This window comes from Phyllobates terribilis, unplaced genomic scaffold (assembly GCF_046119375.1).
Source record: "Phyllobates terribilis strain yellow unplaced genomic scaffold, ASM4611937v1 Scaffold_7__3_contigs__length_470593459, whole genome shotgun sequence".
Lineage (NCBI taxonomy): Eukaryota > Metazoa > Chordata > Amphibia > Anura > Dendrobatidae > Phyllobates > Phyllobates terribilis.
This window is the reverse complement of record NW_027362767.1, coordinates 135,381,034-135,397,313: the sequence shown is the minus strand read 5'-3', so window position 1 is coordinate 135,397,313 and position 16,280 is coordinate 135,381,034.

Below are 16,280 nucleotides of genomic sequence, written 5' to 3'. Positions count from 1 at the left end.
ATCATGAAGTACCATATGTCACGAAAAAATCTGTCTCAGAATCAGTATTATTCTGTATATACACTGCACAGTACCACTTCCCTGTCCTGTATACTGGGTGTAATTCTCAGTATCTGTATTATTCTGTATATACACTGCACAGTACCAATTCTCCTGTCCTGTATACTGGGTGTAATTCTCAGTATCTGTATTATTCTGTATATATACACTGCACAGTACCACTTCTCCTGTCCTGTATACTGGGTGTAATCCTCAGTATCTGTATTATTCTGTATATATACACTGCACAGTATCACTTCTCCTGTCCTGTATACTGGGTGTAATTCTCAGTATCTGTATTATTCTGTATATACACTGCACAGTACCACTTCCCTGTCCTGTATACTGGGTGTAATTCTCAGTATCGGTATTATTCTGTATATACACTGCACAGTCCCACTTCTACTGTCCTGTATACTGGGTGTAATCCTCATTACCTGTATTATTCTGTATATACACTGCACAGTCCCACTTCTCCTGTCCTGTATACTGGATGTAATTCTCAGTATCTGTATTATTCTGCATATATACACTGCACAGTACCACTTCTCCTGTCCTGTATACTGGGTGTAATTCTCAGTATCTGTATTATTCTGTATATATACACTGCACAGTACCACTTGTCCTGTCCTGTATACTGGGTGTAATCCTCAGTATCTGTATTATTCTGTATATAAACACTGTACAGTACCACTTCTCCTGTCCTGTATACTGGGCGTAATCCTCAGTATCTGTATTATTCTGTATATAAACCCTGCACAGTTCTACTTCTCCTGTCCTGTATACTGGGTGTAATCCTCAGTATCTGTATTATTCTGTATATAAACACTGCACAGTACCACTTCTCCTGTCCTGTATACTGGGTGTAATTCTCAGTATCTGTATTATTCTGTATATATACACTGCACAGTACCACTTCTCCTGTCCTGTATACTGGGTGTAATCCTCAGTATCTGTATTATTCTGTATATAAACACTGCACAGTACCACTTCTCTTGTCCTGTATACTGGGTGTAATTCTCAGTATCTGTATTATTCTGTATATATACACTGCACAGTACCACTTCTCCTGTCCTGTATACTGGGCGTAATCCTCAGTATCTGTATTATTCTGTATATAAACCCTGCACAGTTCTACTTCTCCTGTCCTGTATACTGGGTGTAATCCTCAGTATCTGTATTATTCTGTATATAAACACTGCACAGTACCACTTCTCCTGTCCTGTATGCTGGGTGTAATCCTCAGTATTTGTATTATTCTGTATATATACACTGCACAGTACCACTTCTCCTGTCCTGTATACTGGGTGTAATTCTCAGTATCTGTATTATTCTGTATATATACACTGCACAGTACCACTTCTCCTGTCCTGTATACTGGGTGTAATCCTCAGTATCTGTATTATTCTGTATATAAACACGGCACAGTACCACTTCTCCTGTCCTGTATACTGGGTGTAATTCTCAGTATCTGTATTATTCTGTATATATACACTGCACAGTACCACTTCTCCTGTCCTGTGTACTGGGTGTAATTCTCAGTATCAATATTATTCTGTATATACACTGCACAATACCACTTCTCCTGTCCTGTATACTGGGTGTAATTCTCAGTATCTGTATTATTCTGTATATATACACTGCACAGTACCACTTCTCCTGTCCTGTATACTGGGTGTAATCCTCAGTATCTGTATTATTCTGTATATATACACTGCACAGTACCACTTCTCCTGTCCTGTATACTGGGTGTAATTCTCAGTATCTGTATTATCCTGCATATATACACTGCACAGTACCACTTCCCTGTCCTGTATACTGGGTGTAATTCTCACTATCTGTATTATTCTGTGTATATACACTGCACAGTACAACTTCTCCTGTCCTGTATACTGGGTGTAATTCTCAGTATCTGTATTATTCTGTGTATATACACTGCACAGTACCACTTCTCCTGTCCTGTATACTGGGTGTAATCCTCAGTATCTGTATTATTCTGTATATATACTCTGCACAGTACCACTTCTCCTGTCCTGTATACTGGGTGTAATTCTCAGTATCTGTATTATTCTGTATATATACACTGCACAATACCACTTCTCCTGTCCTGTATACTGGGTGTAATTCTCATTATCTGTATTATTCTGTATATATACACTGCACAGAACCACTTCTCCTGTCCTGTATACTGGGTGTAATTCTCAGTATCTGTATTATTCTGTATATATACACTGCACAATACCACTTCTCCTGTCCTGTATACTGGGTGTAATTCTCATTATCTGTATTATTCTGTATATATACACTGCACAATACCACTTCTCCTGTCCTGTATACTGGGTGTAATTCTCATTATCTGTATTATTCTGTATATATACTCTGCACAGTACCACTTCTCCTGTCCTGTATACTGGGTGTAATTCTCAGTATCTGTATTATTCTGTATATATACTCTGCACAGTACCACTTCTCCTGTCCTGTATACTGGGTGTAATTCTCAGTATCTGTATTATTCTGTATATATAGACTGTACAGTACCACATCTCCTGTCCTGTATACTGGGTGTAATTCTCAGTACCAGTATTATTCTGTATATACACTGCACAGTCCCACTTCTCCTGTCCTGTATACTGGGTGTAATCCTCATTACCTGTATTTTTCTGTATATACACTGCACAGTCCCACTTCTCCTGTCCTGTATACTGGATGTAATCCTCAGTATCTGTATTATTCTGTATATAAACACTGTACAGTACCACTTCTCCTTTCCTGTATACTGGGCGTAATCCTCAGTATCTGTATTATTCTGTATATAAACCCTGCACAGTTCTACTTCTCCTGTCCTGTATACTGGGTGTAATCCTCAGTATCTGTATTATTCTGTATATAAACACTGCACAGTACCACTTCTCCTGTCCTGTATACTGGGTGTAATTCTCAGTATCTGTATTATTCTGTATATATACACTGCACAGTACCACTTCTCCTGTCCTGTATACTGGGTGTAATCCTCAGTATCTGTATTATTCTGTATATAAACACTGCACAGTACCACTTCTCCTGTCCTGTATACTGGGTGTAATTCTCAGTATCTGTATTATTCTGTATATATACACTGCACAGTACCACTTCTCCTGTCCTGTATACTGGGTGTAATTCTCAGTATATGTATTATTCTTTATACACACTGCACAGTACCTGTATACTGGGTGTAATTCTCAGTATCTGTATTATTCTGTATATATACACTGCACAGTACCACTTCTCCTGTCCTGTATACTGGGTGTAATCCTCAGTATCTGTATTATTCTGTATATAAACACTGCACACTACCACTTCTCCTGTCCTGTATACTGGGTGTAATTCTCAGTATCTGTATTATTCTGTATATATACACTGCACAGTACCACTTCTCCTGTCCTGTATACTGGGTGTAATTCTCAGTATATGTATTATTCTTTATACACACTGCACAGTACCTGTATACTGGGTGTAATTCTCAGTATCTGTATTATTCTGTATATATACACTGCACAGTACCACTTCTCCTGTCCTGTATACTGGGTGTAATCCTCAGTATCTGTATTATTCTGTATATAAACACTGCACAGTACCACTTCTCCTGTCCTGTATACTGGGTGTAATTCTCAGTATCTGTATTATTCTGTATATATACACTGCACAGTACCACTTCTCCTGTCCTGTATACTGGGTGTAATTCTCAGTATATGTATTATTCTTTATACACACTACACAGTACCTGTATACTGGGTGTAATTCTCAGTATCTGTATTATTCTGTATATATACACTGCACAGTACCACTTCTCCTGTCCTGTATACTGGGTGTAATTCTCGGTATCTGTATTATTCTGTATATATACACTGCACAGTACCACTTCTCCTGTCCTGTACACTGGGTGTAATTCTCAGTATCTGTATTATTCTGTATATATACACTGCACAGTACCACTTCTCCTGTCCTGTATACTGGGTGTAATCCTCAGTATCTGTATTATTCTGTATATAAACACTGCACAGTACCACTTCTCCTGTCCTGTATACTGGGTGTAATTCTCAGTATCTGTATAATTCTGTATATATACACTGCACAGTACCACTTCTCCTGTCCTGTATACTGGGTGTAATTCTCAGTATCTGTATTATTCTTTATACACACTGCACAGTACCTGTATACTGGGTGTAATTCTCAGTATCTGTATTATTCTGTGTATATACACTGCACAGTACCACTTCCCTGTCCTGTATACTGGGTGTAATTCTCAGTACCTGTATTATTCTGTATACACACTGCACAGTACCACTTCTCCTGTCCTGTATACTGGGTGTAATTGTCAGTATCTGTATTATTCTGTATATATACACTGCACAGTACCACTTCTCCTGTCCTGTATACTGTGTATAATCTTCAGTGTCTGTATTATTCTGTATATACACACACTGCACAGTACCACTTCTCCTGTCCTGTATACTGGGTGTAATTCCCAGTATCTATATTATTCTGTATATATACACTGCACAGTACCACTTCTCCTGTCCTGTATACTGGGTGCAATTCTCAGTATCTGTATTATGCTGTATATATACACTGCACAGTACCACTACTCCTGTCCTGTATACTGGGTGTAATTCCCAGTATCTATATTATTCTGTATATATACACTGCACAGTACCACTTCTCCTGTCCTGTATACTGGGTGTAATTCTCAGTACCTGTATTATGCTGTATATATACACTGCACAGTACCACTACTCCTGTCCTGTATACTGGGTGTAATTCCCAGTATCTATATTATTCTGTATGTATACACTGCACAGTACCACTTCTCATGTCCTGTATACTGGGTGTAATTCTCAGTATCTGTATTGTTCTGTATATATATACACTGCACAGTACCACTTCTCCTGTCCTGTATACTGGGTGTAATTCTTAGTACCTGTATTATGCTGTATATATACACTGCACAGTACCACTTCTCCTGTCCTTTATACTGGGTGTAATCCTCAGTATCTGTATTATTCTGTATATAAACACTGCACAGTACTACTTCTCCTGTCCTGTATACTGGGTGTAATTCTCAGTATCTGTATTATTCTGTATATACACTGAACAGTACCACTTCTCCTGACCTGTATACTGGGTGTAATTCTCAGTATCTGTATTATTCTGTATATATATGACGCGCCCCCTGGGCCATATTCTTTTAGGGGGAATATCCGGAGCCGGATCAGGTGGGAGTTGTAGTCTTCCGAGTGGCTGTGACCCGGTCCGTGCCCAGGGTGTCAAACTCAGTTGTATGTGGCAGTCCTACAGATGTTATTAAGTTCTTTATTGTCGACTACGCCACCCGTTGTATTGCGGTCACTATGGCCGCCGCTGCAGCAGGGTCCGCTGAGGCTGATGGTGTAGGTGCAGCTTGTGATGGTATAACCCCCAACGGGTGGGGTATAGCCTCAGGGGGTCAGGTGCAGAGGATGGGGGTTGTGGTGGTGCAGCATAGATGTTAAAGGAAGACAGAGTCGGGTTATGCAGTTAAGGGTATTTACTCACTGCTGATGTTCCGGTCACTCCAGCTTCAAGTGACCTCCCGAGCCGTGCTGCATCCACCAGGTCCTGGATCCAGCCAACCCCCAAGCGAGTCCGGAGCGTGACCCTGAGCTCTCCTTCTGTCCTTTCTCTGGCCGTCCCCACTAGTGATCCACCCAGGTCCAGCTCCCTCGGGCCTTCTGTTGGGAGACCCTTGGCCTTGGGTTCCCTGACCCTCCACGTGGTATGCCTTCGGGGTGGATGTGGTGGGTGGCCGTGGCAGACGCTGCCCACGGCCTCCGGTCTCTGGCTGGGGTGTGTTTTTGCCCCCACCAGCTTGGGTTCCGGTACCCTGATGCCGACTCTTCACCCGTGGATTGGATTTGGGGTCTCAGAGTCCTCTCTTCTGTTTCCCCCTCTGGGTCTCTCTTGCATTCTCCTCTCTCTCTCTCTGGGGCTGCTCTGCTCCTCTTCCTCTGACTTCTCTGCAAAGGCTGACAGACTGACCCTGTTCTTAGTTGGTGCCCACCTTATATACACCCTCTATGTGTGAGCTCAGGTGACCAGCACCCAATGAGCTCCTATCTTTACCCAGGCTGCTCCCCCTATCTGCCCCTACACTACTTGGGATGTACCACCCCCCTCCCACTCCAGCCAGGAACAGACTCGGTCGTACCTGCACATTTCTAAGTGGGAGTACCGTTGGTCTGTTCCTCGGAAATGGGATGTATGTAGTGCATGCAGCCTACCGAGCTCAGTTCCACACTCCATCCTTACCCGGGAGTGGAATACCACACCTCTGGGTTGAGGTGCAATACCCCTGTAGCAGCCGAATCCTCAGGGTGCTACATTCCCCCCTGGTAAATCACAGCACGTCCTCGGGCTGTAAGACATAACACCAAAAACATACAAATTTTTGCATAAACATATAAAACATTATATATATAAATATATCAATATAAAACATTCTCGTCGCCTCTGGCTCCTCCTCCGGTCACTGTGCAACGTGTGACCGGGTGAAGTGCGACAGTGTCTCTGGAAAACTGGTTTTCCTATAAAACCGGTAGGGGGCGCTTTAGGACGCGCAACTATATACAAGGATATGGCCGCTCTCAGTCCTCGGCCAGGTATTAGGGAGGAATGACCGCTCTCAGTCCTCGGTCAGTGGGATTTAGGGAAATACGGGTAACAGTTCACACTTGCTGGTCCCAACGGGGACTATATTAGCAACAACAGTTTCAGTTTCAGTTTCACGGTTTCAGTTTACGGTGCCCCAACGGGCAACTATATACAGCTTCTGCTTCGCTGTCCTTAGCGACGGCGTCCTCCTGCTCTTTCTTTATGTTTTCCTTTAGCTTCAGACCCGTTCGGGCACGTATGCTGGGCAAACAGGTAATCTCCCAGATGCGGCACTTTTGGTCTTATGGGCGCGGTGGTGTTGGCGCCCGGGTTGCCCGGGCCTTGCGGCCAGGCCTGGGGTATCTGGAAGGTGAAGGGCACCGTAAGGACGGCGGCGCCCTGGGCTACTTGGCCCTGCGACCAGGCCGGGGGCTCCGCGGAGGTAGGGGGCGCTGTTGGTATTGCGGCGCCCGGGGGTACTAGGCCTTGCGACCAGGCTGGTGGTACTTCCTGCTTGGTCACGCTCGGGGTCGAGGCGTGTGACGTCACAGGGGTCGCGGCTCCCGTTTGAGGCCTAGTCTGCGGCGGTGACGTTGCAGCGACGGGCACGGCAGGATAGACTTCGGGCTCTGCGACGGGGAGCTGGGGCAGGTACGCGGTTTCCCGGTTTGGGGTAGAGACGTCCCCTTTACCTGCCTCCCTTCGTTCGGCTCCCTTCTCGGCGCCGTCTCCGGCCTTCAGTCCTCCCGCGCCATCCTCAGAGGCGGTCTGTTTCCTCGTCTCGGGTGGCGTGCTCCGCTCACAGGTCTCTGTCTGCTGGGCCATCTCACGGCTCCACTCCGCCAACGTCTCTCGCTGCACCCGGGCCATCCTCCTTGCGAGGCCCTCCAGAGCGGTCTGTGCACACTCCCGGTCTCGGGGAAGCTGTGCTAGGACCTCCACTAGGCCTAGTGGGGTCGTTGTTTCCAGCAGGCTCCTGACCAGCGGGTCGGTGCTGCTCTGCTCTCCTACAGTTGTCTCCAGCAGGCTCCTGGCCAGCGGGCCGGTGCTGCTCTGCTCTCTCGCCATCTCCGGGTAAGCTCCTCCGATACTCTTCTCCAGGCTTCTTGCCTCCGGGTGCGCTCGCTCTAGACTGCTCCAGGCGGCACCCATCCCCGTTCTCTCCTTTCGTCTCCTCCCACCTCGAGGGCGGTCCCGGGGCCACTTGGTGACTGTCAGCTCCAGGGGCAGTTCTTTCACGCTGACAGACACCTCTAGCATCACAGTCTCTGTTGGTGGGGGCGGTTTCCACTTTTGGCGCCATTTTCGGTCCTGGCCCACGATGGGAGGTGGCCTCTCGCCACCCTCTGGCACGCCCATAATGGCGTCCGCTCTTCCAAGGCGGGAAACCTTTGGAAATGGCGGGAATCGCTTCCCAGTGGCGGGAAACTCTGCAGATGGCGGGAAAAAGCTGTTAATGGCGGACAACCGGCGGGCATCGACTGGTGATGGGGTCCGATGGCGGGGACCCTCCGGAACCGGCAGGAGACTTTTTTTTGAGGTAAACTCATTCTTTTCTTCAGGCACGCAGTACCCGGGTGTTGCGGGCACGTAATCCTGCCGACTACGCCAAAGTTGACGCGCCCCCTGGGCCATATTCTTTTAGGGGGAATATCCGGAGCCGGATCAGATGGGGGTTGTAGTCTTCCGAGTGGCTGTGACCCGGTCCGTGCCCAGGGTGTCAAACTCAGTTGTATGTGGCAGTCCTACAGATGTTATTAAGTTCTTTATTGTCGACTACGCCACCCGTTGTATTGCGGTCACTATGGCCGCCGCTGCAGCAGGGTCCGCTGAGGCTGATGGTGTAGGTGCAGCTTGTGATGGTATAACCCCCAACGGGTGGGGTATAGACTCAGGGGGTCAGGTGCAGAGGATGGGGGTTGTGGTGGTGCAGCATAGATGTTAAAGGAAGACAGAGTCGGGTTATGCAGTTAAGGGTATTTACTCACTGCTGATGTTCCGGTCACTCCAGCTTCAAGTGACCTCCCGAGCCGTGCTGCATCCACCAGGTCCTGGATCCAGCCAACCCCCAAGCGAGTCCGGAGCGTGACCCTGAGCTCTCCTTCTGTCCTTTCTCTGGCCGTCCCCACTAGTGATCCACCCAGGTCCAGCTCCCTCGGGCCTTCTGTTGGGAGACCCTTGGCCTTGGGTTCCCTGACCCTCCACGTGGTATGCCTTCGGGGTGGATGTGGTGGGTGGCCGTGGCAGACGCTGCCCACGGCCTCCGGTCTCTGGCTGGGGTGTGTTTTTGCCCCCACCAGCTTGGGTTCCGGTACCCTGATGCCGACTCTTCACCCGTGGATTGGATTTGGGGTCTCAGAGTCCTCTCTTCTGTTTCCCCCTCTGGGTCTCTCTTGCTTTCTCCTCTCTCTCTCTCTGGGGCTGCTCTGCTCCTCTTCCTCTGACTTCTCTGCAAAGGCTGACAGACTGACCCTGTTCTTAGTTGGTGCCCACCTTATATACACCCTCTATGTGTGAGCTCAGGTGACCAGCACCCAATGAGCTCCTATCTTTACCCAGGCTGCTCCCCCTATCTGCCCCTACACTACTTGGGATGTACCACCCCCCTCCCACTCCAGCCAGGAACAGACTCGGTCGTACCTGCACATTTCTAAGTGGGAGTACCGTTGGTCTGTTCCTCGGAAATGGGATGTATGTAGTGCATGCAGCCTACCGAGCTCAGTTCCACACTCCATCCTTACCCGGGAGTGGAATACCACACCTCTGGGTTGAGGTGCAATACCCCTGTAGCAGCCGAATCCTCAGGGTGCTACATTTACGCTGCACAGTACCACTTCTCCGGTCCAGTATACTGGGTGTAATGCTCAGTATCTGTATTATTCTGTATATACACTGAACAGTACCACTTCTCCTGTCCTGTATACTGGGTGTAATTCTCAGTACCTGTATTATTCTGTATACACACTGCACAGTACCACTTCTCCTGTCCTGTATACTGGGTGTAATTCTCAGTATCTGTATTATTCTGTATATATACACTGCACAGTACCACTTCTCCTGTTCTGTATACTGTGTATAATCTTCAGTGTCTGTATTATTCTGTATATACACACACTGCACAGTACCACTTCTCCTGTCCTGTATACTGGGTGTAATTCCCAGTATCTATATTATTCTGTATATATACACTGCACAGTACCACTTCTCCTGTCCTGTATACTGGGTGTAATTCTCAGTATCTGTATTATGCTGTATATATACACTGCACAGTACCACTACTCCTGTCCTGTATACTGGGTGTAATTCCCAGTATCTATATTATTCTGTATGTATACACTGCACAGTACCACTTCTCATGTCCTGTATACTGGGTGTAATTCTCAGTATCTGTATTGTTCTGTATATATATTCACTGCACAGTTCCACTTCTCCTGTCCTGTATACTGGGTGTAATTCTTAGTACCTGTATTATGCTGTATATATACACTGCACAGTACCACTTCTCCTGTCCTGTATACTGGGTGTAATTCCCAGTATCTATATTATTCTGTATATATACACTGCACAGTACCACTTCTCCTGTCCTTTATACTGGGTGTAATCCTCAGTATCTGTATTATTCTGTATATAAACACTGCACAGTACTACTTCTCCTGTCCTGTATACTGGGTGTAATTCTCAGTATCTGTATTATTCTGTATATACACTGAACAGTACCACTTCTCCTGACCTGTATACTGGGTGTAATTCTCAGTATCTGTATTATTCTGTATATATACGCTGCACAGTACCACTTCTCCGGTCCAGTATACTGGGTGTAATGCTCAGTATCTGTATTATTCTGTATATACACTGAACAGTACCACTTCTCCTGTCCTGTATACTGGGTGTAATTCTCAGTACCTGTATTATTCTATATATATACACTGCACAGTACCACTTCTCCTGTCCTGTATACTGGGTGTAATTCTCAGTATCTGCATTATTCTGTATTTACACTGCAGAGTACCACTTCTCCTGTCCTGTATACTGGGTGTAATTCTAAGTATCTGCATTATTCTGTATATGTACACTGCACAGTACCACTTCTCCTGTCCTGTATACTGGGTGTAATTCTCAGTATCTGTATTATTCTGTATATATACACTGCACAGTACCACTTCTCCTGTCCTGTATACTGGGTGTAATTCTCAGTATCTGTATTATTCTGTATATATACACTGCACAGTACCACTTCTCCTGTCCTGTATACTGGGTGTAATTCTCAGTATCTGTATTATTCTGTATATATACACTGTACAGTACCACTTCTCCTGTCCTGTATACTGGGCGTAATTCTCAGTATCTGTATTATTCTGTATATGTACACTGCACAGTACCACTTCTCCTGTCCTGTATATCAGGTGCAATTCTCAGTATCTGTATTATTCTGTATATATACACTGCACAGTGCCACTTCTCCTGTCCTGTATACTGGGTGTAATTCTCAGTACCTGTATTATTCTGTATATACACTGCACAGTACCACTTCTGTCCTGTGTACTGAGTGTAATTCTCAGTATCTGTATTATTCTGTATATACACTGCACAGTACCACTTCTCCTGTCCTGTATACTGGGTGTAATTCTCAGTATCTGTATTATTCTGTATATATACACTGCACAGTACCACTTCTCCTGTCCTGTACACTAGGTGTAATTCTCAGTATCTGTATTATTCTGTATATACACACACGGCAAAGTACCACTTCCCTGTCCTGTATACTGGGTGTAATTCTCAGTACCTGTATTATTCTGTATATATACACTGCACAGCACCACTTCTCCTGTCCTGTATACTGGGTGTAATTCTCAGTATCTGTATTATTCTGTATATATACACTGCACAGTACCACTTCTCCTGTCCTGTATACTGGGTGTAATTCTCAGTATCTGTATTATTCTGTATATATACACTGCACAGTACCACTTCTCCTGTCCTGTATACTGGGTGTAATTCTCAGTATCTGTATTATTCTGTATATATATATACACTGCACAGTACCACTTCTCCTGTCCTGTATACTGGGTGTAATTCTCAGTATCTGTATTATTCTGTATATATACACTGCACAGTACCACTTCTCCTGTCCTGTATACTGGGTGTAATTCTCAGTATCTGTATTATTCTGTATATATACACTGCACAGTACCACTTCTCCTGTCCTGTATACTGGGTGTATTTCATAGTATCTGTATTATTCTGTATATATACACTGCACAGTACCACTTCTCCTGTCCTGTATACTAGGTGTAATTCTCTGTATCTGTATTATTGTGTATATATACACTGCACAGTACCACTTCCCCTGTCCTGTATACTGGGTGTAATCCTCAGTATCTGTATTATTCTGTTTATATACACTGCACAGCACCACTTCTCCTGTCCTGTATACTGGGTGTAATTCCCAGTACCTGTATTATTCTGTATATATACACTGCACAGTACCACTTCTCCTGTCCTGTATACTGGGCGTAATCCTCAGTATCTGTATTATTCTGTATATAAACCCTGCACAGTTCTACTTCTCCTGTCCTGTATACTGGGTGTAATCCTCAGTATCTGTATTATTCTGTATATAAACACTGCACAGTACCACTTCTCCTGTCCTGTATACTGGGTGTAATTCTCAGTATCTGTATTATTCTGTATATATACACTGCACAGTACCACTTCTCCTGTCCTGTATACTGGGTGTAATCCTCAGTATCTGTATTATTCTGTATATAAACACTGCACAGTACCACTTCTCTTGTCCTGTATACTGGGTGTAATTCTCAGTATCTGTATTATTCTGTATATATACACTGCACAGTACCACTTCTCCTGTCCTGTATACTGGGCGTAATCCTCAGTATCTGTATTATTCTGTATATAAACCCTGCACAGTTCTACTTCTCCTGTCCTGTATACTGGGTGTAATCCTCAGTATCTGTATTATTCTGTATATAAACACTGCACAGTACCACTTCTCCTGTCCTGTATGCTGGGTGTAATCCTCAGTATTTGTATTATTCTGTATATATACACTGCACAGTACCACTTCTCCTGTCCTGTATACTGGGTGTAATTCTCAGTATCTGTATTATTCTGTATATATACACTGCACAGTACCACTTCTCCTGTCCTGTATACTGGGTGTAATCCTCAGTATCTGTATTATTCTGTATATAAACACGGCACAGTACCACTTCTCCTGTCCTGTATACTGGGTGTAATTCTCAGTATCTGTATTATTCTGTATATATACACTGCACAGTACCACTTCTCCTGTCCTGTGTACTGGGTGTAATTCTCAGTATCAATATTATTCTGTATATACACTGCACAATACCACTTCTCCTGTCCTGTATACTGGGTGTAATTCTCAGTATCTGTATTATTCTGTATATATACACTGCACAGTACCACTTCTCCTGTCCTGTATACTGGGTGTAATCCTCAGTATCTGTATTATTCTGTATATATACACTGCACAGTACCACTTCTCCTGTCCTGTATACTGGGTGTAATTCTCAGTATCTGTATTATCCTGCATATATACACTGCACAGTACCACTTCCCTGTCCTGTATACTGGGTGTAATTCTCACTATCTGTATTATTCTGTGTATATACACTGCACAGTACAACTTCTCCTGTCCTGTATACTGGGTGTAATTCTCAGTATCTGTATTATTCTGTGTATATACACTGCACAGTACCACTTCTCCTGTCCTGTATACTGGGTGTAATCCTCAGTATCTGTATTATTCTGTATATATACTCTGCACAGTACCACTTCTCCTGTCCTGTATACTGGGTGTAATTCTCAGTATCTGTATTATTCTGTATATATACACTGCACAATACCACTTCTCCTGTCCTGTATACTGGGTGTAATTCTCATTATCTGTATTATTCTGTATATATACACTGCACAGAACCACTTCTCCTGTCCTGTATACTGGGTGTAATTCTCAGTATCTGTATTATTCTGTATATATACACTGCACAATACCACTTCTCCTGTCCTGTATACTGGGTGTAATTCTCATTATCTGTATTATTCTGTATATATACACTGCACAATACCACTTCTCCTGTCCTGTATACTGGGTGTAATTCTCATTATCTGTATTATTCTGTATATATACTCTGCACAGTACCACTTCTCCTGTCCTGTATACTGGGTGTAATTCTCAGTATCTGTATTATTCTGTATATATACTCTGCACAGTACCACTTCTCCTGTCCTGTATACTGGGTGTAATTCTCAGTATCTGTATTATTCTGTATATATAGACTGTACAGTACCACATCTCCTGTCCTGTATACTGGGTGTAATTCTCAGTACCAGTATTATTCTGTATATACACTGCACAGTCCCACTTCTCCTGTCCTGTATACTGGGTGTAATCCTCATTACCTGTATTTTTCTGTATATACACTGCACAGTCCCACTTCTCCTGTCCTGTATACTGGATGTAATCCTCAGTATCTGTATTATTCTGTATATAAACACTGTACAGTACCACTTCTCCTTTCCTGTATACTGGGCGTAATCCTCAGTATCTGTATTATTCTGTATATAAACCCTGCACAGTTCTACTTCTCCTGTCCTGTATACTGGGTGTAATCCTCAGTATCTGTATTATTCTGTATATAAACACTGCACAGTACCACTTCTCCTGTCCTGTATACTGGGTGTAATTCTCAGTATCTGTATTATTCTGTATATATACACTGCACAGTACCACTTCTCCTGTCCTGTATACTGGGTGTAATCCTCAGTATCTGTATTATTCTGTATATAAACACTGCACAGTACCACTTCTCCTGTCCTGTATACTGGGTGTAATTCTCAGTATCTGTATTATTCTGTATATATACACTGCACAGTACCACTTCTCCTGTCCTGTATACTGGGTGTAATTCTCAGTATATGTATTATTCTTTATACACACTGCACAGTACCTGTATACTGGGTGTAATTCTCAGTATCTGTATTATTCTGTATATATACACTGCACAGTACCACTTCTCCTGTCCTGTATACTGGGTGTAATCCTCAGTATCTGTATTATTCTGTATATAAACACTGCACACTACCACTTCTCCTGTCCTGTATACTGGGTGTAATTCTCAGTATCTGTATTATTCTGTATATATACACTGCACAGTACCACTTCTCCTGTCCTGTATACTGGGTGTAATTCTCAGTATATGTATTATTCTTTATACACACTGCACAGTACCTGTATACTGGGTGTAATTCTCAGTATCTGTATTATTCTGTATATATACACTGCACAGTACCACTTCTCCTGTCCTGTATACTGGGTGTAATCCTCAGTATCTGTATTATTCTGTATATAAACACTGCACAGTACCACTTCTCCTGTCCTGTATACTGGGTGTAATTCTCAGTATCTGTATTATTCTGTATATATACACTGCACAGTACCACTTCTCCTGTCCTGTATACTGGGTGTAATTCTCAGTATATGTATTATTCTTTATACACACTACACAGTACCTGTATACTGGGTGTAATTCTCAGTATCTGTATTATTCTGTATATATACACTGCACAGTACCACTTCTCCTGTCCTGTATACTGGGTGTAATTCTCGGTATCTGTATTATTCTGTATATATACACTGCACAGTACCACTTCTCCTGTCCTGTACACTGGGTGTAATTCTCAGTATCTGTATTATTCTGTATATATACACTGCACAGTACCACTTCTCCTGTCCTGTATACTGGGTGTAATCCTCAGTATCTGTATTATTCTGTATATAAACACTGCACAGTACCACTTCTCCTGTCCTGTATACTGGGTGTAATTCTCAGTATCTGTATAATTCTGTATATATACACTGCACAGTACCACTTCTCCTGTCCTGTATACTGGGTGTAATTCTCAGTATCTGTATTATTCTTTATACACACTGCACAGTACCTGTATACTGGGTGTAATTCTCAGTATCTGTATTATTCTGTGTATATACACTGCACAGTACCACTTCCCTGTCCTGTATACTGGGTGTAATTCTCAGTACCTGTATTATTCTGTATACACACTGCACAGTACCACTTCTCCTGTCCTGTATACTGGGTGTAATTGTCAGTATCTGTATTATTCTGTATATATACACTGCACAGTACCACTTCTCCTGTCCTGTATACTGTGTATAATCTTCAGTGTCTGTATTATTCTGTATATACACACACTGCACAGTACCACTTCTCCTGTCCTGTATACTGGGTGTAATTCCCAGTATCTATATTATTCTGTATATATACACTGCACAGTACCACTTCTCCTGTCCTGTATACTGGGTGCAATTCTCAGTATCTGTATTATGCTGTATATATACACTGCACAGTACCACTACTCCTGTCCTGTATACTGGGTGTAATTCCCAGTATCTATATTATTCTGTATATATACACTGCACAGTACCACTTCTCCTGTCCTGTATACTGGGTGTAATTCTCAGTACCTGTATTATGCTGTATATATACACTGCACAGTACCACTACTCCTGT